At 42.7% G+C, this 17312-nt stretch overlaps 1 long non-coding RNA gene across 1 annotated transcript in view; it reads left to right on the top strand.

Moving 5' to 3' along the window:
* LOC121663321 overlaps positions 1-16979 on the top strand; it is a 130092-nt gene extending 113113 nt beyond the window's left edge. The window contains exons 17-18 of the long non-coding RNA XR_006015600.1: positions 13310-13506; positions 13654-16979. This is a non-coding gene — a long non-coding RNA (uncharacterized LOC121663321). The remainder of the gene's footprint in view (positions 1-13309; positions 13507-13653) is intronic.
* Positions 16980-17312: the final 333 nt, after the last annotated feature.

The following is a 17312-nucleotide window of genomic DNA, read 5'->3' as shown; positions in this document are numbered from 1 at the left end:
ATGTACTGACTCACCTGGTTCCTATACACTGGATAGAGTTTTCCCAACAAGTTCAGTGGGTGTGAAAATATTCAATAAGCAATACTTTATCACCCTGCCCCACCCCCAAAAAGGAAATTGTAGTGGTGAAGGGGCTTGATCAGGAATTGAATCTTGCTTCTCTGAGGGTTGGTATTAACACAGAATTCATTAATCTGCAGCTCTGGCTCAGGCAGGCATTTTCATCGCTCTCGCCTTCCTTTGCCTTCCTCCTCTTGGCTGCTTGTCCTTGTCTGGCTCTTCCTCCACCGTGGTTGTGAGTAAGACTACAGAATATGTTGGACTGGGGAACTGTTCTGGATATAAAAAGCTATTATGATATTGGCAGTACAGATTATATTTCAGCTGAATCACTTCCTTAGGAGACTACACAAATGTTTGTGCTGGGAGGACACTGTGAGAACCAGGATCAGAGGTGGACTAGGAATGGCTTCAGCTGGCAAAAGCATCTTTGCTGCCAAAGCCTCAGTCCTAGGAAAGTGCTGTGAAAGCAAAGGCAAACCTGATCAAGTGACCTGATATGATGTTGGCAGTGGATCTACTTGGAGCAGGGTATTGGACTAGGTGAGCTCCAGAGGTCCTTTCCAACCTCAATTATTTTGTGGTTCTGTGATTCAAACTTAAATCCTGTTTCAGGCGTTCTTTGACTTTGTCAGGCATTTGAACACACTTCATTCAGCACAAATACAAAGCCAAGATCAAAACTGTTTAAAAGCGATAGAGGCCCTCTGGACATCTGGTATGCCCAGCATAGTAAAAGCCAGATCACATTCACCCAATTTTTATTTATTAAGAAGAACACTATTGGAACTTTTCTTTATTCCTTTCTGCTTTATTGTAAGCAAGAATTGCAAACACAGCACTATTTGGCTGTTGTATTTTGGTTTGTTACAATTTGTTAATTGTAAATGATGTGAAAGCTGAAAGGGTGATGTCTGGGTACAAACAGCAGATAATCCTGTACCTGCACCACTGTCAAACTTCCTGTGATACCTGTGCCTGTTCTTTCATAGCCAATGACAAAGCAGGTGGTGCCTTCTGTGGTACGGGACTATCCTTGAAAGCTCTAGTGCCTTCTCTCAGGATCAGGGCCACAGTGAAGTGGTAGTAGGCTGCACAGTGATGTTGAACATATACCTGTTTCCTTCTTCCTTGCCATGATGTTGTTGCTGAGACCCCTGCTCCTTTCCAGGTGCCTGGCCTCATGCACAAAATGCAGAGTGAGCAAAAGAGAAGGCAGCCCCACTCTAGCTGCAGTAATGCAGATATCAAAGAACGTGCTGAAGTCCACAGTTCCCATCCATCTGGTGTGTCCCCCCAGTATTCCACCTCTATCAGCCCCTACTGGTTTCCAGCGAGGTGATATTCAAGAAGACCACAACATACTGCACAAAGAGATCCAAGGCCAAAGAGGAGCACTTTGTCCAGGGCTCAAAGTGATGTACTGTGCTTTTTTAGCAGCCTGCACAGTATCAATTAAAAAAAACCCATAAAATTCTTTTTGGTATGCATGAAAATATAAGCAGGAGACCTAATACTAAAGTGTTTCTAGGTTTGAGAACCAACTTCAACCATGCAAATTAAACTGGAATAAATCAGTTCCAAGCTGATGTAAATGTGTCCAAGCGGGTATTTGTAAGAAATGGTACAAGCAAATACAGCTCCACTTGTTTGACATCTAGAATGGGATTGATTGACAGATTCAATGCTGAGGAACAAGTACTATGCTACACAGGAGTCGTGCCATTTTAAGGCACATACATACATTAATTCGTGTGAGTTTTGTTTCAAAATTGCTTCTCCACTAATTAAAATGGCTTTCTAGATGACTAGCTCAGTTTTTATTAGAGGCACAAAAAGATTTAGTGAGATGAGTCCCACCCCTGGTTTCCTAGAGGTCTCATTGTGCTCAGGTTTAACACGGGGATCTGAGAGCCTCCTCTTATTACTAACATGATCATATTAGCTCTCTCTGGATCTGATCCATACTGAAGAGAGGGACCTCTGGTGAGGTGGGACAGAAGCATACCAACAGGTAGAGCTATGGCAACAGCCAGGCCAAGGGGGACAGCAGCCATGCCGGGGCTTCATGAAGGGTGTCACAACATAGGGAGCATACAGGCAGGGTGACGTGTAAGGGCATGCCAATAGCTGATGTTGCCCAGACACAGGGCCTGCAGGTCCCTCGTGGCGGCTAGGAGGCGAGTGAAAGGCAGGATGAAGCACCACAGTAGGATGGTCTAGGAGAGGGAGGCTCCCAAATTTTCTTGTGACAGCTCTGCCTGCGCTTCTTTAATGCCAGCAAGCATCACATATGGCACAGGGAGAGGCATGTAAGTTGCATTCCTTATGATCTGAGAGCAAATTATTAGCTGCAGCATGTGAGGGATTTTTTCAGAAACTACTTCAGAAAAGTTTAGTGGAGGGTCAAGAGCTCAGGGATCTAGTCTCAAGCGGAATTCTCTGGTGGCAAACCTAATCGCAGCTGTGATCTCAAACCAGATGGTCCTTTTCTTCATGCCACCACAGCTGCTCATATCACCATGGGACAGTCTGCACGAGGACACTGATGCCACTGAAATAGAACATGCTCTGTATTATTTTGCTGTGTGATTTGCTGCCTTATGTGGTTCTGCTGCCAGATGTCCATGGTGGGAGAAGACCGTATGTACTGACCAGCCTGTCTCCTCTGAGTGGGGTGAGCCAGGCTGTAGTCACAGCATCTCCATTTGTCAGTGATGTCACTGCTGAGACAAATCAATCCTGAAGGAGAACTTGCACTTTTAAAGGAAGGTGGGGAGCCATTGCACATTATATGTTGGCATGATATATAGTGGTTATTTGAACCAGAGAGGGCAAAATACCTCAGGCCTGTTGCCCAGGCTTTATTTGGGTATGGCTAACAGCTTGCTGTCCCCAGCTTTCGGCCTCACCCAGGATGTGCAAAAGGTGCCTCTGAGTCAGCTACTGCATCACCTCAATTTACATCATGGTTATGGTCTGGGGTATAATAGGGCTGATTCATGTTGATTCATCTTCAGCTCAGATGTCTATATGGTCTGTGCTAGACAGAAATCTGGGACATTATTTTTCTCCTTTCATCCTATCTGAGGTGTTCCTACTGTTCACCACTTTTTGCCCTTAGCCAAACTTGACTATGGGGAGAGTCACTGTTCTGCAGTGAATTGCTAGAAATTCTTCCTTCTTCCATCCCCCACCATTTCAAGGGACTTTCTTCAGTCTTCAGTTGCAGAAGCACAGTGTCAGATGGGTCCTCTTTGCGCTGCCAACCTGTGCATGTCTGCAGGGGGCTGCCCCTTCAGTACTTGATGGCCCATTGAGGCAAGTATTTGGCAATTTTCTTTCCTTTGCCTTTCTTTTCCCCTCACTCAACTGGGTCCTAATCTGTTTTCCTCCCTTTTAACCTCATGCAGAACTGAAGAACATTATGACCCAACAACATTAAAAGTATTGCAAAATGTTCTTGTATTTTTTGCACAGCAGCTGTGGACAAAGCTCACAAAATACTGTGTTTTTATGAACTGCAGGGAAAAATACTGCCTATTGTACACAGGCTGCTTCCTTGCTACTGTGAATGCTCCTTTCTGACCCACTGGTGTTCTCTACAGGGCACAGACACCCTAAGCAGTTCTGCGCCTCACGCCACCACTTTCTTCCTTCACCCTATGCTCAGCCTTTCATTCCCATCTGTGCTTCATCCTGCTGGCTTTGTCCCTGGAGCTATGTGCCAGGAAGTGGATTGAACCCTATCACTGAAATGATCAAAGCTGAAGGGAACTCCATTTCTGAGGGTTATTGATACTCCTGATGGCTGCAGCGGTGTAGTTGGCAGCACAGCCCCATCATCCAGTTATCAGGCAGTGCCTGGCAGAGAAAGTGGCTCTGGCTGGACAGGAATCTCTCTGCTGGCTTTGCCTTGCAGAAGACTAAGTTTTGTGGAACTGCTCCTGCCTGACAGGGGCCTGTCAAAGGGGCTTCAGTGTAATAAGAGTGGGAGATCCAGAGGATGTGCTACGTGAGGCCTTGAAGAGGTGGTGGGACTGGGTGAGAAGAATGGGAAGAAAGGTGGAAAGGAGGGTATGAAAACTCAGTGCATCCAGACAAGACTGGGAATGCTGTCAGAATGGAGACAGAGTTAGAGGAGGCTTTACTGGGGAGGGAGAAAGCTGAGCATCAGGTCAAGTAGAGGGGTGTTGAAGGGGAATGTCATCTTTTTCTAGACAGGTAGAGATAGAAAAAGCTCTGACACACTTCCAAGCACACTGACTTTTCAGTGACGTGGAGACGAGTTTATGTGCCTGAAAATCTGTATGGTTTCTGCCCCTTTGATTTCATAAAAAACAAGACCTGTCCTTACAAATGTTACCCTGATCATGTTCTCAGGCCATCACAGCTCCAAAAGCCACACGAATACAGCCAGAAGTAGAGACAGAATGATGTGTGGGGACCTGGCAGTGGTGGAAAAATTCAAAGGCAATTCTTCTTGCCAGCTTTCCCAAGGATGTGTTAAAAACAGGCCTCTAACTTCCTTAAGCAGTGTCTGCCCAGCAGAGAATTTTACATTCTCTAGGCTCCCTAGAGTTTAAAAACATTTAATGTCTAAAAACGCTCACCTCTCTGTTCTATAGCTGAGTCCCTCTTGCGTTTCATCAAAATTAACAGAGCTACCCAAATAGTAGATATGATGAGGTCAGTCCATTTCTGTTATCTGCTGCACCTTTTTCCCTGATCTTTACTTCCCCAAGCTGAATATGTCCACCGTATGTGCCAGAGCTCTGGCCTTAGGATTGCCATGTCACAGACAGTGTGGAGGAAGCCCCCTGGCCTATGGTAACATACAGCCTTTGTGTTTCTGGGTCAGCAAAGGGTAAGGAATGGTATACAATTTCAGGGAGATTCACTGGTTTGCAATCTCTCTAGGAAATTGTAATGTTCACTTAGACACTATTCTTAGTCTGAATATGTTAAGCCCACTGGTGAAAAGATAGCCACAATTTAAGTTAATTGTACAGTTACTGGAAACAATAAGAGTTCTCTTTGTAGTCAGTCCTCCCACTCATGGCATCAGCTAATTTTGTATCCCCCCTATCTCCCACCACAAACCAGTGGGGAGAAAACAGTAATTCTTGACTTTTTTTTTAAGTGGAGGAGGCAACTTTTTTGCCTTCTGTGCAGCTTTATTCATCAGCAAGCTTGCATTTAACTGCAATTTTCAAGTGTCTCACAAGATTGTCACATGTATCCTGAGAAATATCAGCAGTGGAACTGTCACTTTATTGTGAAGAAAGAAAACAAGACAAAAAGAAGTGAAATTGAGGGAACTGGTGTCAGGACTTTCTGTCTCTAGTTTTAGGCTTAGTTTGTTAGAAATTGTTAAATGGGGAGGTGAGCTGTTTTCAAAAAGCTTTTTGATAAAATTCAATCCAATGGTAGTGCTTCCATACTTTTCTCTCCCATTTACACCACAGGGCTGTGGAATAGGTAACGAGGCAGCATTTGGCCTCAACAGTCCTTAAATCCAGAGAAAACGAGAGAAAGAGAAATAGGCTGTTTGCCTCTGAAGTGCTAACAGTTGACTCTAAAGGATCCTTGAGCTTGTCATTGATAGGAGAATGCTCCTCTTCAAGTGTAAGAACTTGGTCTCCAATGCTGACAAGAGTTAGATACTGCTATGCAAAGAACTTTTCCCCGGGCATTCAGAAGGAATTTTCAATAGCTCTGCATGTTTAGTCCCCAAAGGAATTTCTATGTCCTTTCTGTGGAAAAATGGTGGTGAAAGCAAATGCCAAACCATGGCACCACATTAAGGCCAGAAAAACTGCTTAAAAAACCAGATTGTTCTCCTTCCCTTTTCTCAGTCAGTCATCCGGATTCTTATGGAAACCTTCTTACAATTGTAGCATAAGCATTTGTATGACTTTGTGGGGAATTATATTGCAAAAATTGCGTATTTTTTTCCCAGGGGCTGTTTTTCATCTGGATCAGTTCCTTGCTCTGGTTAACCATGCAGCCACAAAAATATTTATGATGGCACAGTACAACAGATGATCTGGGAGAAATTGTGGGAGTGGGAGAAAGTGGGGACTGCTGTGTTGGTAATCGTGTTCACTTAAAAGAATACTAAACTGTAGCTTAAAGAAGAAAGGAATAGCAGTGGGATGACACATCTGAGAAGGGAGTTGAGGCATGTGCATTATTCTCCAGAAATGAAAGCACAGCTTCAAATATCAAATGGTGCCATTACAGGGGGTGAATATCAGCTGACACAGCCATTTCCAAATGTTGCAGTCTGCAGGCAGGGAGATTTTTCAGTATTTCCGTCTTCCTGTAACTTCACTTTGAGGGAGTTGGGAAGCAAAAGATGCAGATGGTGGATCCGAACAGCTGCCAAAGCAGTGATCTGCATGTGGATGACCCTGTGCCTCCATGTGATCCACAAGATCTGAAGTGAGATGTTATGTGATACTGTTCTGCATAAATATGCTGATGTCTCTGTGTGTTTGTGTGTGTGCATAGATGGGTTCTTGCATGGGTTCTTCTCTTGAAGGTGCTTGTTGTGGGTTTCTTTTGAACTGGTTTGTCACTAGAAGAGCACTGCATACAGATTTGTTTACTGCTATTTTCTTAAGAAGCTGCGCTAGTTGCAGTAGTCTTCTGGGCCCTGCATGCTGAAATGGCACAACAGCCTGTCCAAGTCCTCACAGAACGATGACGTGGCTCCTTGTTCCGTGTTGCTGGTGTTCATCCTGACTTCTGTCACTTGGCACTTGGGCTTGTGTGCCCTTGGGAAAGGGCCCTCTCTGTACCTGCCCACACTCACTAAAACTGACTTGGCCGGGCCTTTGCTGGCCTCTGACATTTGCTTAAATATGTCTGAGTTTTATGCCAAAATATCCTAGTTCCAGTGCATTCAGGTTGAGAGGAGAGAAATTGAATAAATATTGTTTCCTGCTTCCTGAGAATCTACTGTATTTTATAAAACCCTTCAGAGACAATTTCCAGTCCAGAAGGGAGCTCACAACATGCTTCACCCTTATTAAGCTAAAGCAGTTGCCAAGTCTATTCAGAGCCTTACAGCTACATGTGTGCCGAAATGCCTTTCTGGACAGAGGTCCAAAATGCTGGGCTATGTCAATGCTGCAGTTTCAACTCCCAGTTTGTATTTGTTCTTTCTCTACAGGACCCAAGGCATAACTTAAACACATCTAAGCTAATTTTGAACATGTTAACTCAGTTGCCTACAGCAGGCTAGTTAAGGGAGCAAGGAGCTCATAAAAAAGTCCTGTCAAAAAATCAAGGTAGATTAGGCAGCACTGAGCTCCATTGTGCTGCAGACTCATGACTGTCCCTGGTCCAAAAGACAAAAGTTTGGTTCCTATTTTGGGGGCTGTCATACCTTTACATTGTGATGGAATATGCTTCTTGAATATTACTGAGATAAGTATTGCCTGTTTACACCTGCCTTTTAAGAGATTCTCTAGCCCACTGTTGCATCTAGTCTCATAGCTGTACACAAGGTAAGAGAAGGGGTTTCTGCTCTGTAGTCAGTGTTGTGGGAGGATGGACTATGTTAAAGTACTTTGATTCCAGACTAGATGCCAAGTCTGATTTAGCCTGGCACGTCTTGTGTTAGTGTTTCCAGGGACACATGAGCCAGTTCCTTTCAGAAATGTTTTTTAATGAATGAAGTTCTGAATATCCAAGTGACACTTCATTACTCACTGCTACTTTATTTCAGTAGACGTTGTTTCAGTCAGTATCTCCCCAGCTTTTAAGTGAATAATGTCATTATACCTTCGCTTCTTCAGAGGCTCTCAGGATCAAAGATGTCAACTACACTGTGATCTTCATTAAAAGGGAAAGACAACAGGGAGAGGGCTGGCTCACGCAGTGAAAAAATCTTTTAAAAATCTTTGTCTCCTCAGGCCATAATAACAGAACAATGACTCTCACTGGGTAATGGATGTAGGGTAAGAAGCAGAACAGCGCTGAAATCAGACAATTTGGTAGTTTTCGTCTTCTGTGGAAGGGGAAGGTTCTTTCCAGATCATTACAAATGCTTTGTTGCCCCTCCATTTAACTGGATTTTAGGAAACCTGATGGGAAGAATGACCTTGGGAATAGGTTTACAGTTCCAGCTGCTGCAAATTTAAGGGCAGGATTGTTGGCTTATAATGCTATGAGTGAAAAAGAAGCAAAAATGTCTTAATAAATTCCAGGACCAGAAATATGGACAACTTTTTAAGCACTAATTTTGCATGTCTGCATAACTATATCAGGGCCTTGAGGGCACCCCCATTTCTGACTACCCTCGCCCAGGCCTCTGGGGCTCCCCCCACCATGCCTACAACCCAGGATCCCATGTCAGCCCCCTGGGGCTGTCAGTCCCTGCCACAGTAATGCTTCAGCAGAGCCACTCTCCTGCTACCCACAGCCCTGCTCAGCTGCAAGTGGCTCAGGCTGGCCCCACCACAGGCCTATGTCTCCATCTCCACAGAGTTACCCAGTGACTGGGGCTGGGACTGTCTTGGGTTCCCCAGTGCCTCCCCAGCAGCTCTGTTTTGCCATCTCTCATGGGAAGACCCCAGCCCTTGCAGGGCCCTGACAGTCAAGTTGCTTTTGCTGGAATTCAGCCAGCACCTTTCTGAGGGCTTTTTTCCTGGTGCTTTCTCAGATATGTGAATACATCTGAGCTGACTAAAAATATTCTTATCTATTATTCAATAATCTCTCCATCTTTCACCTTGCTGCTGGGTTGCTTTGTAAAACTTTAACAATAAGCTCATTTGATTGAAGTGGAGATAAGGAGTCAGCTCATACGCGCAGATTTTTGCTGGGGAACGATTTGTGAAACCCATGTGTATTTGGTCTGTCTGCTTGTTTCAAGACCTATAGACACGACCATAGGTAGTGCCCAAAGAAGAGGGTGCTTGTTTGTTTCCACATACATTTCAAGTAACATAGGACAAACCTGTTCTTTAACCTTTATTTAAAAATATCTATTACAAAAGCACTGAGCTTGACTCTAATACCCAGGAATAGCAAATGAGCTACTCACCAATATGAAGCAATGCTCTAAACAGAGTATTTTCATCACTGTATTTTTTTTATTTGAATGATTCTTTTTCATCAGAATATTTGGCGAATGTATTTGACAATGTTACCTTAAAGAGTTTATGACAGCCACATGTTTGAGGCTGGAAGAGGGGGAGGAAGGGGGGGTTACTTAATGTGAGAAGGTACTGCAGACCGCAACAACCTCTTATCCTGTGTTGGCTATTACGACATGGTTCTGGTTTTGGAAATACGTGGTTTCTTTTTTTGTTCCTGAAAAAAAGAAAGGGAATACATTTTCCAACATCATTGTGAGAAGAAAATGTCATTGCCCAGCCTGCAGAATGTGCGCATGCGCTATGCACAGGTGGTGTGAAAAGACCTGTTTCATGAAGACACTTGCTCAGGAGTGATAAGGGAAGCCTGTCTCTAACCCAGGCCATGGCAGTATGTGTGCTCTGAAACACTTGTCCTACCTACCCCAGAAAACTTCACTACAAAGCATCTGAAGGGTTGCCCCAGTACAGACTGGTGGATATCTGTCACCTTCTGCTGCTTTTGCCACCAATGTCATAGGTGTGATAGCAGTGGCTTTTCAATGCTTGCTGAAGAATCTCTTTCACTTGAGATATCCCTCCAGGTTTCCTGTGTAAGAGTACTGAAAAATAAACTATTTTCTCAGGACTTCCTGCAATCACAGTCCCAAAGGAAGGAAAAGTTAAAAGTACTTTTTAAAAAATACTTGTTAATTAAAAATATCTTATTGAACCTCTTTGGCCTTAACTACACTGAGAAAATATACTGATCTAGCACATAACTTGCATAAACTACAGTTGTGCTTAATACTGTTGGAGAATGCCACAAATTTCTGCCCTTGCTCATTCCAAGGACAAAATTATGTTTAACATTGGGATAGTTAGAAAACATTTTACCTCATACATTTTAACACTGCATTTTCCCTGTATAGTGTTGAGCTTAATTATTCTAATTTTGTCTTCAGTAATATGTTTCTGATTTTGTTGTTGTGGCATTTGTTCCCTCAGGGTATTTAGAAATGAGATTCAGCATTTAAAAAAAATGCTTAGATGTAACAGACTTCTAATAATGAAATCAATGAAAAGAGTATTTCTAACTATAAATCCGGAATACTTTATTATTAATGCATGAAAAGTTGCTGCTGTTTGTTGGGTACTGAATTTTCCATTCCTGGTGCATTTAACCAGTTACTCGTCCTGGGGATATTCTGTGTGCATCTGGCAATCTCCATTCAGAAGGGCCAGCTGACACGTTTTCCACCAAAGTATATGTCAGATGTGGTAGAACCCACAGGAAACCTTTTAAAGCAAGAGGGCTATGTGGCCGGTGCAGTGTTATGGCATTGTGATCAAGAGGCTGGTTTTATTGGGAAGCAACAGCAGACATTTCCTCTGAGATAGAAAAAAGTGCAATTTTTCTTTCACTTATCCAGAAAACTTGGCTTACTCCAGATCTGGAAGGAGGCATGTATGGCTAGGCAGGATTCAGGGACTTTCCAACAGTGGCTCTTCACCTGTGTGCAGAGGTGATACATATATGGCTGTATGTGCATTCTCAGAGTTGGGTTTTTCTTCTGTGGAAACCCTTCTCCACGTTTCCTTGTTGACGGCAGCTTGTCTGCTCTACCCTATGTCTCCCCAGCATTTTTATCTGAACCATTGAGGGCATCTGGAGGTAAAAGGAAAGCCCCAGACCAAGAACTCGCGAATGGGCAGTTCTCACTTTCCCTAATGGCCGTAGCATCAGCAGAGAAGAATCAGCAAAGGTGTCAGTGGGGCCTACACTTGCAGATGTCTTGATTTACATATCTGTAGATTACTCAAATAGGATAATGTGTTTAATAAAGGATTATCTTGCTGGGTCTTGTTTTCCAAATATCTGCCCAGAGCAAGTTTTTACAGCTGATATACAATGGCCAGATAGAAATATTTATGGTAGAAATTCTGCCAGATCTTTAATGCCAGCAACCTGGTTGGTGGTAAGCCAAGCCCACAAATCCTGGGTGCCAATATTCCCAGGCAGCTCCACCAGGAAGAATAGGGGTGGGTGTTCATGCAGCACTTTTCACCTTTAGGTGGGTTCGTAGAGGGTGTGAGACCCACTCCTCACCAGCTGCACTCACTGTTGGCTGCAGTGCTGCAGTGGCAGCTCTTCTGTGGCTTGAGGCAGGAATGGTTCTGGTGGTACATGGGACACATGCTGCTTGTCACTCTGCATGTTGCTTGGAGAAAAAAAGAGCATGTGCCCTAAGCCAGGACATGCAGCACATCCCAGCTCAGGCACTCACTGCTTGCCATGGCTGGCTACCACATCATGCCTGCCTGGAGACAGGACTTCTCTATCAGACTAAATAGACAATGATGTCTTTATTAAGATATTTTTGATGGAAACACACCCATGAAGCATAAGGCTTCCTAAATTTGTTTGACTACCCTGTGTGTGACTGTGGGGGATTTTCTTCCTCTTTTTGATCCTGATTTAATTTCCCAGACTTGGAGTGTTCCCGGTAAAGAATACCAAATATGTAAAATTATATCATGTGTCTAGAGGGGTGTTACTGAATACCATTCAGTGTCCTCATGGAAAAAATGTTGACATGGAAAGCTTATGACAGGAGGCTCTGCCTTTGTGGAACTGCTGGGTACCGTTTCTGTGGACATGTCCTTGGGAGATACTCAGAAACAATGGTCTCGCATGTTGGTATGGACAGAAGCTACCTACAATTTGGATTAAAAGACAAATGTATTTGCTGAGCCATTCTTGATAACACAACAGCTTGTACAACGATCTGTTTGTTATCATTGGCCTGATTTAGCAGCAGGTTATGTTTGGCACATAATGTATAAAAACCTGTGAAAAATAATATTGTGATCTAAGATCACTGAGCTTTAGCTTACATGGTACATTGCCTGCTTTCAGTTAGGCTCAATTCAATGAAAATTAGTGCCAGTTGTGTTTCATTAGTGCACCAAAAAGAGGCCTGTGTTTTCGTTTTCCAGAAAGTTGCTGAATCACATCACTGTGCAGAGTATATTCCTCAAATGGTCTTTCTCTAATGATGGGGAAAAAAAAAAGGCAAAAAAGAAAGCAGCAGCAAACCTGTATTAAAAGTCAAATAATGAACAATATTATGTAGGTTACATGAGGAAAAGTTTTACTATCCTTTTATTTTATTTTATTAGATTTCTCATGCTACATTGCCTTGGAATTGAAGGGCATAGAGTGCTCCTTTTCTCTTTTACTGCTGCATGGCTTGTGCTTAACTATTTATGTTGCAGTGCTATGACCTGCTCTTCCTCTCCAGGAGACACACACTAAAGTATTATTAGACCTAAGTGCGTGGGGGGGGAGAGGGGGGGAAGCTCTTAGTATAATTTTTTATGTATAAATATTGCATATTTATACCCATCCTTAGACTTTTACTAAAATGTCAGTTATCTGATGCACACTCTGGTGGCCAGTCTTTCCACAAGAAGAACTCAGAGGTGCAACACTGTAAATAATGTATGTGAATTTGCCATGTATTGTGCACTGGTTTTTATTTCTGATTGTTATTTTTAATTTAAGAACACATATACTGCTCAGTCAAGCTCTGAACAGGTGTTTTTTAATTGCTAGTCCTTTGGTCTCTAAGACTGAAACTGGGTTGGTTTAATGACACCCGGTTTCCGTTAAACTTTCTTTTTGGTCACAGCTGCCTATCTGTTTCAAAAAGAAAAAGAATAAGAAAAAGAAAGAAAAGTCTTATCCTCTGTTTTGTTGGACTGTAATAAACACAGTAGGGCAGAGGCTCTTGGTACAGGTTTGTGTCATGCTCAGCAAACACAAATCTGTCTAGGACAGGCCTTCTGCGCTTTACAGCCATACAAATAACTGCCAGCTTTCTGGACCTTCAATACAGGTATACATGGGTTAAAGACTTAGAAATTTTTGTGTATGCACATGTGGATTCAAATACACATAATGTTCAGTTCAGTCACATAGCCTCTTCTGACAATAACTAACTATGACATTTCTGTGTATTCTGTCTTTTGAAACTGCTCTGCTTAATGCTGCTTCTTTTATGTTGTCTGTGACATGGTTAGCCTTTTTTCAGTTATTCTTTTTGTTCAACAGGAAATGCCAGGCTTTTTTGACTGTATCTTTCCTTTTCTTCTAGGCAGTACTCCATTGCTTTGGCTGTAGGTGTTGGAAGATTAAATCCTGCTCAGCTTCTAGGCAAGCAAATCTCCATCCTGCAATGTGCAGAGGAGTGGCTGAAGTGTTGGGACACCCCAGTGACTGAGGGAAATACTGAGAAATTCCTGACTCCCTGTAGGGCGCAAAGTGTGAACACAAGAGGGGAGGAGGAAGACGGTAGGTGTGGACCCGCAGATCTCTTGCCCGTGCCCTGAGAGGCAGGTCTGGCACTGCTCCCCCTGTTTGCAGGGCAACTGCTCTGGCCCTTGCGTAGGGCTCTGCTCCCTAAGACATCTTCCTTCTCTACCCTTCTCTCTCTCTCAGGGTCATCACTTAAGGCTGAAAATTCCTCTTGCTTAAGAAAAGAAGGCGGCCTGCTCCCTCTATAGGCTTCCCTGGTTGCTGCTTTCATGAATCAGCCATCCAGGGGATCAGAGCTGCATGCAGGCTTTGAAGACCGTCAAAAACGCTGAAATAGGATGTATTTTGCATTTCTTTTAAATTGAGATATGGTTTTTCTTTGTGTACATGTGTGTGAATATGCATTTGTGTGTGTATGCCTGTGCATGTGTGTAGACACATGCCCACACCTGTTCTCTAACACCTATGTATATAGCTACTTTTCCTGCAAAAGTCATGTACGAGTCATGTAGGAGCTGTTTAGTTTTAGTCTTTTTTTAGAACAAGTGCACGATCCTTTTGTGTGAACTTGCTGTTTGTTAATTGTTTCTGACAACAACCTCCTGACTGCATCCTACCCTTGTTGATGGAAGAGACACCATCTGAGCCAGCAGTTCCATGAACTCAGGCACGCTTCATCCCCAGTGCCCTCTATTCCACCTGCTTTTGTCTCCTCTCTGTCCCAGGACCCTGCCTCCTCAGTTGCGCCAGCACTGCGGTTTCTGGCATCGTTCTGGTAGGAAAAGCAACCTGTATTAAGAAAAACTCCGTGAATAAAAAAGCCTATTTGTAATTTGGATCAGCTCAGTGACCTGATTTACAGCACAAACTCAAAAAACAGTTGCAGAGAAGCATGAGTGTGAAGAAACAGCCAGAGGCAAGGCAGGGATGGGAGACAGACGTTCCCAAGCTGTCCTTGCAGCTGAAGTCCCCCTTTTGTGTAACTGCAGCTGCCAGCTTACCTTTGCTCTGGCACAGATATCAAAGGGAATTCCTCTGCACTGCCTGAAGTAACACTTTAGGGAAAAAATGACACATTGGTGAGTTATATATTAACCATTATAGAGAGTGGCAGAGTAACAAGGCAGTGAGTTACTGATAAAAAAAAATAGCAACATTTCCATTATGTAGAGCATGGGTAATAGCTCCTAGGAAAAAACTGCCCAGCTCTTTCCACTAAATTATACTGCTTTCAATTCTTCCATACTTTCTGAAATGTGAATATATTGTTCAGATGTTTTCAATGGTAAATAAATGCCTCTGGCTGTTTCTTGTGGGTAGCTGAGGGGAGAAGGCAGGAAACGTTTTAGCTAAAATGATGCAGTTATTTCCAAGGAAGTGTCAGAAGAGCAGCATACAAGATTTCAGGAGTTATAGAAAAAAATAATCATAGCTGTCATTCAGCATTGTGCTCAGTTTTCCTTCCCAGGGTCTGACCTTGCTTTGTGTTCAGCATTATCAGAGATCTGCTGCAATGAAGTTTATGTACTTACGTCTCTTAGGACACAAATTAATTGCTTAAGTTTAAAAGCAGAACCTTGCCAGAGATGACAAACACAAGTATTATATATCACCAGTTAAATGACTAATGTTTTATTTGTCTTTGAAGTTTCTGGTGAAAGCTGAAGCATGATGGTGAAAGAAAAAATAATTTAAGTTACATAACACCTCACATATGGAATTGATAATGCTCTGCTTTTTTACATTGCTCTTCAGTGGTTATATACATACATATATAATGAAGATGATTCCATTTGGTGTCCAATATGTGCTGTGCATTCATTCAGGAGATTCAGGAGATTTAAACTTTTTCACTGAATATGAGATTTTTTAATAGAAGATCCTTCTTTTGTTCAATATATTCCACTACTTAATGAAAAGAACCCTGTCCACGTTTCAAGTAAATAGTTTGGTTTTCAAGAGACATTTTTTGACCTCAAAACCACAAAAATGATCCTTGCTTTAGAGCAAAATACCATCTTTTTGAACTGAAAAACCCCCCCAAACTAATCCCCCGTTTTGGTTTTCCCAAAGCACTTCTTATTTCAGTAGTGATATATTTCCTTAAAGTTGTATGTTTGGAATTGAATTGCATGGAATTTATGTAGCCAAGGCTTTAAGCATTCTTACATAATGAATAATATAACCAAAATCCCTGAGGTCTTTTTATCAGGAACTCAGCTAGACAGGCACTTGAGGGACCCTTTTTCTACTCCCAGTATTATGGGAAGCATACTCTGCACTTGACAAGGTGAAATAAAAAGGCATTCAGATAACAAAAGACTGGTAATAAATACTAACGTATACAGGAGAGTTGAGGGTAGGCCATGTTCAGGGCAGGATACTGCTCAAATGTGTTTGGGAAGGGAAGTACTGACAGGGATTTCTTCTCCATCCCTTAGAGCTGCTGACCACTTCATTTGGATCAGGGTTGCTCTGGGATGTGGAGGCTGCATCCCCTTTCATCCCACCCTGACATCTTCAAGAAAACAGAGTAAGGGAGATGAATGATTTTGCTTAAATAGCTGGTGCTGGCTGCCAAGGAGGCAACTTGTGACAGAGGAGAAGAGCGGTGAAAGGCAAAAAGGGGTAGCCAGGATTAGGTCAAAAGAAAGTGTAAGCAAAACCAGAGAGAGAAACATTTAGGCAAAGATTTAGCCCAGGGATGAGTGATGCAGTTTCTATGGGATGGATAAAATCCAGGATAGAAGTGTTCTTAGGAAAAGTGTGATTGTTGGTTGGATGCAAGGGCACTGTATGTATACTAGCATTGCAGATACTGATCATCTTTAAGCTGGTGCCAGAGGTCTGTCACATACACCAATTTGGAATTGCTGCCAGTTTTCTGAGTACAGTGTGTCCAGATGATTATTGCAAGTCTGCAGTAAGAAGCATGAAAGCTATGCTTGTATCTGATATTCAGACTCCAAGAAAAGGGGAAAGAAATGTAGGTCTTTTTTGTGACAATTTTGACCAGTCTCATCAGAAAAAAAAGGAAAAAAGCTTTGTACTTGCCCATAAATTAAACACCTGTTGTGATGAAAACACAACATCAGTTTCCACTTGTGGAAATGTTTTGCATACAGGCTTTGGCAACATCATTTCTCCTCACAGGAAGAACACTGTAAGACAACCCAGGATTACCTTTCAGATGGTTATGCCATCACACTACTGTATTGCACTACTAGGGTGTTGCAAAGAATGCCTTACAATGTGGAGCTACCCAAACCTGGCAAGGCTTGGGAGTGGCATAGTCGTTACTGTATGCATGACCTCATTTTCAAAGGAAGATTAGCATTAGCAAACTTAATATGATGGAAAGTTGGGAGGAGTTGATTTAAATTTCATTTCAGCAACAATAGGGTTCAACTAAAAATTAAAATCCATTATTGTTGTCGTCCTCTTTGCCAGTTCTATGTGTAAGTTCAACTAAAAATTAAAATCCATTATTGTTGTTGTCCTCTTTGCCAGTTCTATGTGTAAGTGTTCTTTTTTATTTCAGCAGTGGCAATCGCCATAAAAATCAGAACGAACAAATGTCTCATGTATGTGCCAAAGGAACATGAGAAAGTGGTGTTCAGGGCTGTTGGTACGTCTATTTGGGCTGCTCAGTAGGGCCATGAAGATCATGCTTTGGGCTGGAGGCAGACACCTGTGTCTGCAGAGCAGAGGAGGGAGCTGCCAGTAGCTGCCAGCAGCCAGCTCTGGTATCAGACTTATGCAAAGCATGCCTAAAACAATGCCACTTCTGAATACAAAATTCCCCTATTTCTTTCTTGCTTTAGAGAGAAGAGCTCTGCAGA

Source organism: Corvus kubaryi, unplaced genomic scaffold (assembly GCF_017639235.1).
Source record: "Corvus kubaryi isolate FWS band 111438036 unplaced genomic scaffold, C.kubaryi_AGA036_p1.0 129, whole genome shotgun sequence".
In the NCBI taxonomy this organism is placed as follows: Eukaryota; Metazoa; Chordata; class Aves; order Passeriformes; family Corvidae; genus Corvus; species Corvus kubaryi.
This window is presented reverse-complemented; position numbering and strand designations above follow the sequence as displayed.